Raw genomic sequence first — 10,556 nt, 5'->3', positions numbered from 1 at the left:
CGGTTGGCAATGGCATGAAAAGCGCGTGGGCCATTGCTGCAGCGCAGCACTGGCCATATCTCTTGCACGGTTCAGCCAGCGGCATTGAAGCACAGGCGGTTTCAGTGAGGTGACCAAACCAAACCAGGCTTCATGAGCTCTCAATCGATCGAGTACGTACGGCTAGTGAAAGCCCTGGGACACAGACACAGACACAGCTGGTCGATCAGGCCGGCTCCTCCATTCAAGTTTCACTGACCAACTGACTGTAGCGTAACAGTAAGGTTGGCCATACGCTGCCTGAATGGTCAATGCTTATTAGCCTCGGTGGGACCCGGGGGGCATCTCGCTGAAAAAGGTCTGAAAATCCCAGAAGTCTTGGAGGAGATCGACAGAGCAAGATGACAAAGGGGAGAAATCGGAGCAGCTCGTCAGCAAGGAGGTAAGGACAAGCTACGACCTCTTTGTAGAAAAAGAAGCCGTCTCTTCGCCATGCCACATCGGGTTCTGCATGATGCGGGGAGGAGACGAGGGAAAAAAATTATATGTAAGCTTTCTCATGTAATATTATTAACTGTCTCTAATATAGATTTTAAAATAGTAGATCTCATTTAAATAAAAAATCATTATATATACTCGTTACTTAACATATATAATTAACGTTAAATTAATCTCATCCACAGTTTTCAGATCCACTGAAAAACAGTGAGTGGCGGCCAATCAAAATACTGCATAAAAAGACATCTACAGCACCGTTGCATAGATCCCCAAATCAGACATGTGTCTGGTGCACTGAAGTGACAACCAAATAAGGAAACGGTCGAATGGAACATCCATGGATATGCTTACGAAACTCGTTAGGTACTTACACATGGCTAACGCCGGCGATTCGATGGGTACGTACGTGACAGGGTTAGGCCGCGCGCGAGGGCGATGGACGGATCAACCACTCGTGTCGACATGACACATGCACCCATGTACTCATGGCAACATGGTCACGGTACACACACGTACACCGGTTGACTTATTAGCACGGAGGCCGTTGAATTGATTGTTAATTTCCAGAAGATTCCAAAGCATATACTGCCATATCCGAGTGTCGATGTCTGGCAGCGTTGTTTGTGGCCATGCTGTATGTATGTATCTCCATGCGTATCTCCAAATCGTCTTATCGAGTTTGTTTTAATCCTAAATTATATAACAATGCATCGTATATGTTACATGCTGCTAGATAGGTATGGTGAGTGAAATGCCGATATGTAGTATGATCCTTTCTTAACTTTTTATAACTGATGCGGTTATCGGTGATCTTACCGTACATCATGGTTAATGAAATCCATGGCTTCCGGTTAAAAAAATCGTCTTACCAATAGTTTAAAAAAAATCGTCTTACAGGCAAGTGCAGTGCGCATGCCTTGTCACCACCAAGGCAACGCTGTACGAGTATCTCTTGTGATGCGACCCATGCCGACCGCTTCACTGTTTCGGTTCTCCGGTAGCCGGCCGTCATGGCATGCAGTCATGCACCTCACCGGCGCTCGTGCAAGTGTGAAGTGTGGCGTGCCGCTCGCTACGTGTGGTGGAAGCCTGGAGGCATGCGCTCGCGGAGCAGCAAACCAGCCCGAATTCTCGTCAGAAAATAGGTGCAAATGCGTGGCAGCGTGGGCTTGCCAGCCGCCTGAACGAGCCGTGCCCCGGGAGAATCCGTGATCATGAGGAGGATCCGTGACGCACCTGTCGCATCACGTCAGGCCAGGCCAGGCCAGGGTACATCTCTGCAGCACGATCATTCAATTCATCGGCTATGGATGGCGGAAACAAATTATATAGCACTTTGCCTAAAAAGGTTTTCACGAGATTTCATGAGCTGAAAAAGAGAAAAATTAAAATTAAAAAGTCTTTTGTAAGACATATTCCTATAAAATTTGTTACCATGATAGAAAAGTTTTATCATTTTATAAGACGATCTAGCTGATTTGAGGTGTGGCAACGAATAGTAACATTCTCAGTGCATCGCAAGCAAATATAAAAGGTAGGATTACATAGGTCATGTTTGTTTTAATTGTAAAAGCTAGATTATTATCAAAATTTAAAAGCTGAAACAAACAGCTGAATTGTAAAAGTTGGATTGTGATCACAATCCAAAAGCTGAAACAAACAGCTGGTTAGAAAAGCTGGATTGTTACAATCCAACACTCATATTGTAACAATTCAGCAATCCATCTTCCACCAAATTGTAATAATCCACAATCCAACTTTTACAATCCATATTTTATAATTCAGCTTCTTACTATCTATAATCTACAAGCTGCTTTTCACAATCTCTAACTGAAACAAACAGAACCTTAGATGGGCAACACAGTATGAAACATGTGGAAGGATGTGGTAAGATCGAAATGATAAAATAGAATGGGAGAATGTAAGACTATCATGGTCACATGGCAAAAGGAACTGAGGTAATGAAAACTATGTAATGATCTAAGAAGAGGGAGGAGTTCAGAGTGTCACCAAATAATTGGTATTGCAATAAAAAGAAAGGGAGGTCAATATGTTTAGATGGGCAAGACGGTATGTAACAAGTGGAAGGATCTAGTAACAGCAAGATGCTCGAATGGGAGAATCCAAGGCTATCATGGTCACAAACCAAAAGGTTGATGAAGGTAATCTCAGGACCTGTGCATTTTACTTTCTGTTTACCATGATAGGACTGTGTGAAGGAGCCTTAACGTTAAGCATGCTCTTTTATAACCGTGTTTCTGTTTACCATGATAATCCAAGCAGGCTCTTTCTATCTACCATGATAGTCCAATAAGATTAATGTCGATAAATTCACATTCGTATATACAGTTGAGCATTCAACGATTAATCTTAATGAGCAAATTAGCAAAAACCTGAAATATAGTGTTTGTAAAAGCTAAAGACCTCGCAAAAAGTACAAAGTTTTTGCCTTGCTTGCTTGTAGGAAGGGACTGTGATGCTTACGGGCGTTGATCAGGAATTGCATCAACATACGACCATGGCAAAAATGTTAGGAGCCTAGTCAAGGCAAAATAGAATGGGAACGCAAGCTCAGCTTGTATTCATTCATTTAGCATAGGCAGAAATAAGCAATTTACATACTTGTCATAGGCTATCAACAGATATGTATATATAGAAGCCTGGAACTGTCATAGCCCACAGCCTGAATTTGTTCCCAAGCAAATTGGAGGGCACTACATAAACAGGGAAAATCACATGATATGTGCCAATCAGTGAAGAATAGGCACATAAATATGAAAATGGCAGTAGTGATGAGAATTTTTTTATTATCTGCAGTTTACTTGTCAGCAAAAATGTAAGCATATATTTTATAAAGCAATACCATTGACGGAAATAAAAGGTAGTAGATACATTGACAGTTTGGCACATAGAAATTTGATTGCAATAGAAATTTCCTTGCTATAATCAAGTAAGGAGTAATTAATAGGGATGTCTTACATGTATCTTTCAGGATCCCCAATGCAGATTTCAAGTCTCCCCAGTCCCCACTAAATCTACTACCGGAGAAAGTTTTCCTGATGATACAACGAAGCTCACTTTCAGTCACACCATCTGCACGGCGAAATTCTCTTAGGGTGTGTTTGGTTGCTCACATGAGATTTCGTAGAGCTGCAGTGTATATTCTGGATGAGGGGAAACAGGCTGAGAGGATTTGTATTCTAGAAAAGAAGTGTGTTTGGTTGGCTGTAGCTGTGGATGCAAGCTGAGCTGAGATTCTGTTTGGTTGGCTGTATCTGAGGCTGTATGAGCGAATGCAAAGTGCTGAGATTGTGATTGGTTACCCGCATGATTAGAGTACGGTGACCCTGCACCTGAGGAGCGGTGTGCTTACCCCTGTGAGGTTGAGTTTGCTGACATTGGATTTGGCTAAGTCCTAAAACTGTTATATGTAAGTTGTATATGTTAATTTTGTGTAAATTTGAAATTGGCTTAAATTTTTGGAAATTTTGAAGCGTTGTTCAGGTAGTGTACTTGAATGAGGTAAGTTTGGCTAAAGTTTTATAGGTCATATGTGCTTGAGCCGAATTTTGCTAAGTCCTTGGATGCGATCATGATGCATTATTGGTATCGTGTAAGTCGAATTTGGCTAAGTCCTCGAAAATGTGCATATGCTAAACGCAAGTTTGGCGTACAAAGGTAAGAGATGACCATTTGAGATCAAGGCAATGTCATTCTTTCATGTAGGTCGAATTTGGCTAAGTCCTCGAAGATGATGCAATGTTGGTATAGCTGCAGGTCGAATTTGGCTAAGTTCTCGAATATGGCATTTTTTCATGTAAAACATCACGTCACACTATCATTACATAAAACCAGATAGCTGTGTTGCATATGACATTCTTTCATGTAAAGCATCACGTCTGACGTCACACTTTTCATTGTTTAAAGATACTTAAAAAGTTGATTGTATACTATGAAGCACAAAAAAAAAAATTATGAGTTAATTTACCATGCTTCACAAAAGATCCTTCTGACACACAGCACAATGGACTCAACTTCTAGAAGAATATTTGTCTCCTCAGTTGTTAGTTCGAACCGTTGTCTTGGCATTGGCAGACCCCTCTCATCATTGCCTCATTCCATTTAGCAGTGCTCGATGAGTCCTCAGGGGCAGCATTCCAGCCTCCCAAATCATCAGAATCATTCCCACCACTTGCATTTTGTTCCCAACTTGAGTTCATCGTTGTGTCATTTTCCCATGAGCTGCCTTTCTGAATATCTTGCTCTTCAAAATTATCCTCAAAGGTGGGCTTACCAAGGGTCTACAATAAGAAATATGGTATTTGGTACCAACATATCAACAAAATGTATGAAATGATAAAAAAAATCAGGTACTTTACATATAAGCTTACAAATAAAGTGGACTCTGTGAAAGGCACTTGAACTTTTAATGAACGGAAAGTTGCCTTATTACCACCAATATTGAACCCATTCAAGTTTCCAGTGCATATCATGCTATTCGCCACAAGTATCAAATGCTATTCGCCACAACTTAAAGAGGTAGACACTGATACTAAACAAGGTAAGACATTAATTACTATCTTAATGTACAAACATATGTCAATGTTCTAAACAACTTCCATGACTAAACATAGTCCTATGTTTATGTCAATGTTCTAAAAATTATTCCTGCAGATTACAAATTGTTTTGTTTTAGTGTTAGTATTGGCCAGAGCATGATTGCTAAAATATATTTCTTTCCTTTCTGGCATGTAGAACATCTTGCCTATAGGTCAGATGAAACTTGAATTATATTGTATTGATTTTGCTTAGCTGATCGTCCACCAAAAAAGTATAAAACAATTTGACAAAGTGGCAAAAGCTAAGCACCATGCCACAACCTTTGCAGATTACAACTAACATGACTAAACATTAACTACTATCTTACTGTCAAATTTTAACTTATAGACCATGTCGATGTTCTAAACAACTTACATCTTGAACCGAGGAGTACAAATCAATGTTCAACTACTTTAGAAGCCATTAAAACAAAACAATTTGACAGTATAAAATAACTAGAGGAAAGAGAAGGAAATGACGGGATGCTAGCATTTTAGAAGCCAATTAACTAATCTCTAAGACCGGATACACCATGAATATTGACCTAACAGCTATTTGTGTTATTATTGTATAATCATCGATCAAAATCACGCGGAATAATCTGTCAAAACAAATTAAACTATAAATGCCAATTGAACTCTAGATGCCAGCAAGAACGTAGATCGGGAACAATGGACAGATGGGGTTAGGCTAGCAGGGCACCACGCAGCAATCAAAAAACTGGATGCAGAGGAAGAAAGAGGGGGACTCGATAGCTCAATCTCACAGCAAAGAAAGATGGAATCCCGAGCAGAACACTCCTAACCAAAGAAAGTGCAAACCACCCGAGTCCGGATGGATCCCGGATCCACGCCGGTCAGGAACAGGGGAGGAGGACGAACGCCGGCGACTGCGAGCGATGGACTCGAGGTAGCGTGATCCGGTGGACGGACGAATGCCTGGGCCGGAGGGCGGCAGCGTCGGCGAAGAGAGGGTTTCTTTGTATCTGAAATGGCCAATATGCATGCTCAAGTACAAGATGAGATCTTGTTCGGCTAAAAACAAACATGAGCAAATAGCAGTGCTTACCTCGCCGATTGGGAAGGGGAGCTCGCCGGCGGGGATGGAGAGGACAGGACTGCTCGCTCGCTGCCTCACACCGTGGATCTGTGCAGACCAACGCGGTGAGGAGGAGAAGGGGCCTTAAGCCCAAAATAAAGGGGACGGGAGGAGGCTGCGGGTACTCACCCAGAGGGAGTTCGCCGGAGGGGATCGAGGGGACCTCTCGCCGGTGCTTGCTGATACATGTGCACTTGTAGAGCCTGATGATGGAGGTGCTGCTGCATCACCTGCATGTGAACCAACTGGAGGTTCACTGTCGGGTCCGTCATCACCTGCAGTACTGGTATCAAAGGGGCCGTAATTCACTGTGAGTCCTTGAAGAAAAAAATCATGATCAATGGATGTATTATGATCATGATCACCTGCATCCACGATCAATGTCGAATGGCACTAAAAAAAATACAAATATTCAGAGTTAGAAATAATCAATTAATAAAACTAATAATAAAACACGAATGAACAACAATGCAAAAAAAGTCACCAAGATTTCTTCAACGTCAAGACAGCAGGATGACGATTTTGGAATTGCTCAAATTTTTGGCAACAATTCAAACTAATTTTACCAAATTATCGCTAATTCTCAGAACTTTGAAACAAGAATGAGAGGAGGAAACAAGAAACAAGAGAGCAAATGGTGTCGCTGGTGTGCAATGGAAGGGAAAGATGATCCTTTTATTTATAGGTGAAAATAGTGATTTTTGTAATTTTTTTGAATTTTTTGAGCTCAAACGATCACAAAACTGCTATAAAATTCAAAAATACTGGTTAACGGGTTAAACTGGCCGTTCCATGCCCATTTAGCCCGTTAAACCCGTGTGCCACCACATGCCCCCGCGTGCTGGGCCCACGCACAATGGCTACAATCGGCCAGGTGTGCCCGCTAGGCCGCACCGCGCTGGGCCAGCCAGACCGACCGTGCCTCCTGGGCCGCCGCGTGCCGTGCCGGGCCAGCAGTGACTCCTGGGCCGTCGCATGCCCGGACCGTGCTCGTGCCTGCCTCGGCTGGGCCGTGCTAGTAGCGGCCCAAAAAATATGAGCCGGGTCGTGCCAACCAGTCATGCCACGGGCTCGACCCAGGCACGACCCGGGACCTCGTGTCGTGCCGGCCCAGCTCGTCTAGCCTCGGTCCGGGCCGTGCTTGGGCAGTGCCTACAATGTTGTGCTTCAGGCCAACCCAGTAGGCACGACCTATTTGGACATCTTTACACGGACATCACCTTCTCCATCAGCATGTCGATGGATCGGTTGGACGACTGGATCTCCATTCCCAACTCTGAAATCAACAAAAATCAATTCAAATCACACCAGAGGCCTCCTAAATCTTTGCCAATCTAAAAAGAATCTGCAGTAAAATTACACAACATCTCAAGAACGATCAATTCTATTTCAGACCTTAAAGCTCATACAGATGGCATAAAAAGATTTCTCCTCAGAATCGAAAGCTTACCTCTTCTCTTTTCACCAGAACAGGAACTGGCGAAAAAATAGCCGGCAATGGAGCCGATGTGGAATGGAGCCCGGGAGGTTTCTGGAGGATTCTATAGGTTGGAGGAATGCTGAGGTGTTTTTTTTCTGTTCGCTGCATTGCTTGTAGGCTTAAGGATTTGAGACGTCGGTTGTGACGCGGTGCGCGACCTCAACGTGCTCGGGGGCCCAGGGCAGAGCGAGTGGAGTACGGCAGTGCCGTGGCCCGGGCGTGGAGCTCCGACAGGGTCGGTCCGCCGCCCGTGTGCGGAGGGGGCTGAATCGGCCGACGGCGATCGGGGCCAGGTCATCGAGCTGGCTTGCAGGTGCAGAGGAGGACCAGATCACGTGGAATGGGAATGCGAGAGGCGGCGGCACGGGCGCGGGCACCGGGGGGGTGGGGGGGCGATGGGATTGGGTTGTTGTTCGATCTCTCCAGAGAGTCGCTCGGTGGCTCCAGTTGGATTGCGTCTCAACGATTTAGAGGATCGGACCGCTGAGGAGCAGAGTTGTACTGTGGTTTCTATAGTAGAGAGGGATGTCGTACATCTACAAACATATATAGATATAATAGATTTGCAGGTGTCCTCCTACGAAACCAGCTACTGGTGCTCGGTGGCTCCATTCTTTTTATTTGTTCTTATTGATTTTTTTGCGATATTTGAAATATAACTTTGACTATATTTTTTTTATAATTCCATATCAATATACATTGATAAATTTATATTTTTATTGAAACATTTGTATGGACAAATCTAGTGATATAATTTTTATATAGTCAGTCTTGATAACTTTAGACATATTAGTTTGTTGAACATTTTGAAATTTGATTGCGCATATCTAAAAAGATAAATAAAAAAGAACCGAAGGAGTATCATTTGATTTTTCGGGCAGCTATTTACAGGTGTCTTTTGTTTTTGAATGGGGAACATGAAAGTTAAGTGGCAGCTCTCCTGCCAACAAGAAGATGATGATGATTGATGATGATTGATGATGATGTGCAAAACTTAAAACTCACAAAAGACCCAATCACGCTGTCCGACTGCTAACCCGGTCCCTTTTGTAAGCAGAAGCAGGGACCCCGTCACGGAATCGGAATCCGAGCTTGCTTCAGACAGCGGTGGCCTTTGTCTGCACATCATGGCAAGGGTTCCCCAAAAGGCAAGCACTGGACTTTCTCTTGTTATTCGTCTCGGGTAAGGGAAGGCCGTAGCCTAAAATTCCTTGCTTTCAACGGCACAGACATGTCGGCATTGTACCACTCCCTCCGTTCACGTTATTTTGTTTCCAAAAAGTAAAATTTTATAAGTTTAACTGAAAAATAATCAAAATATACAAAATTTATTTTAATAAATTTGTATTTTAAAGTATTTTTATTATGATATTGATTTTATAGTAATTGATAATATATTAAAAAAATAACCGTTGAACTTTACTTTTTAATGAATTTTTAAAACAGATTATGACCGTTTGTACCGTGCTTGTTTTGTGCCTTGTTCATGATATGGTCTGTCCAGGATTAATCACTGATAATGATTTTGGGGTATGCTGAAAAGTGGATACGTAAACCGTGTTTTAAAAATTGATTTGTGCGCATACGATGGATTTATGGACACATGTAGTTATACAGGTTCAGTGCTTTCGGAGAATAATAGCTCTACGTCATGTGTGTTGTGTTATGGAGGATCTCAATTGGTTATAGAGGTAGTTTTAACTGGTTGTCAAACTTGATCTATCTTATCCTACAAAAAAGGTCCTTAGGCCATCTCCAGCAGATGTGGTAAATTTGCAGATTCGGGCGCTACAGTGATTTGCGGTGCACTGTTCATGTACTGTAGTAACTCCAGCAGAATTGGCACCGGTGCTACAGTGTTGCGGAGATAGAAAGCGGGACTGCAAATTTGCGGAGCTACTGTAGCACCCACAACACTGTAGCAGTACTGTGGCGACAGTGCTAAAAGAGACTGACAGTGGGCCCGGAGGGAGGAAACGATGCCTGTTACTGTAGCGGTACTGTTCGCAGAGGCTAACAGCGGGTCCGGAGAGAGAAAAAGAGGAGTAGAAGGTAGAAAATAGGGTAGCTGCTGTAGATGAAAAAATAAGGGATGCTGTAATAGTGATATGGGATGCTGTAATAGTGTTTTAGAGGATGAAAATTTGAGGTAGCTGCTGGAGATGGCCTTATTCCTTTATATAGTTGGAAAGAGAAGAACTTGCATGTGGGTTCAAACAAAAAACACCTGCTCATCCTAATATCTAACTAAAGTCATCATTACGGAGGACAATGTGTGTCCACTTGCTCGGAGGGCTCAGTATATCCCATCGTCATGCGGCGTTGTGCTAGTATGCAAAGTCTCACTTCGCACCATTCAATGCTACAGGATGAGATAATGCCCCTTTATGCCTCCACAACATTTAATGCTATGAGATGGGACAATATCCCTCTACGTCGTCCATAACTTCGTCCACTGGAGTTGATGCCTAGTGAAGAAAAACACTTAAGTGAATGTTTATAAATACGATTGGATAGGTGATGTCAGATCCGGTACTGCAACTAGTGAGACTAGTCACGAGTTTATGCAATGGTGCAGAGAGACTGGTCGTGTATACCTTATACTGGTCGCCAGAACCATACCTTGATCAAGTGTCTGATCAGTTCTATTATATCTCTCGCAAGACCCGTTTACCATAATATCATTTTCGATAATATCATTTACTCAATACACCGATATAGCCGTCTTGACACGACTGCGATAGTACACGTAGCTCGCTGATGAGTTCAGGTGTGAGGTGTGCTGCAGCGGTACTCTTATCTTCGAATAACGCAGCAAACGTCGAATTCTGGTGATACACTACTGCCACAATTCAAAGGTCGACGCCATGGCAACCTAATGGTTTCTTAGCCGTTTAAACCA

This window comes from Phragmites australis, chromosome 21, assembly GCF_958298935.1.
Source record: "Phragmites australis chromosome 21, lpPhrAust1.1, whole genome shotgun sequence".
Lineage (NCBI taxonomy): Eukaryota > Viridiplantae > Streptophyta > Magnoliopsida > Poales > Poaceae > Phragmites > Phragmites australis.
The sequence above is the reverse complement of the archived record's forward strand: the minus strand, read 5'-3'. Positions refer to the sequence as shown.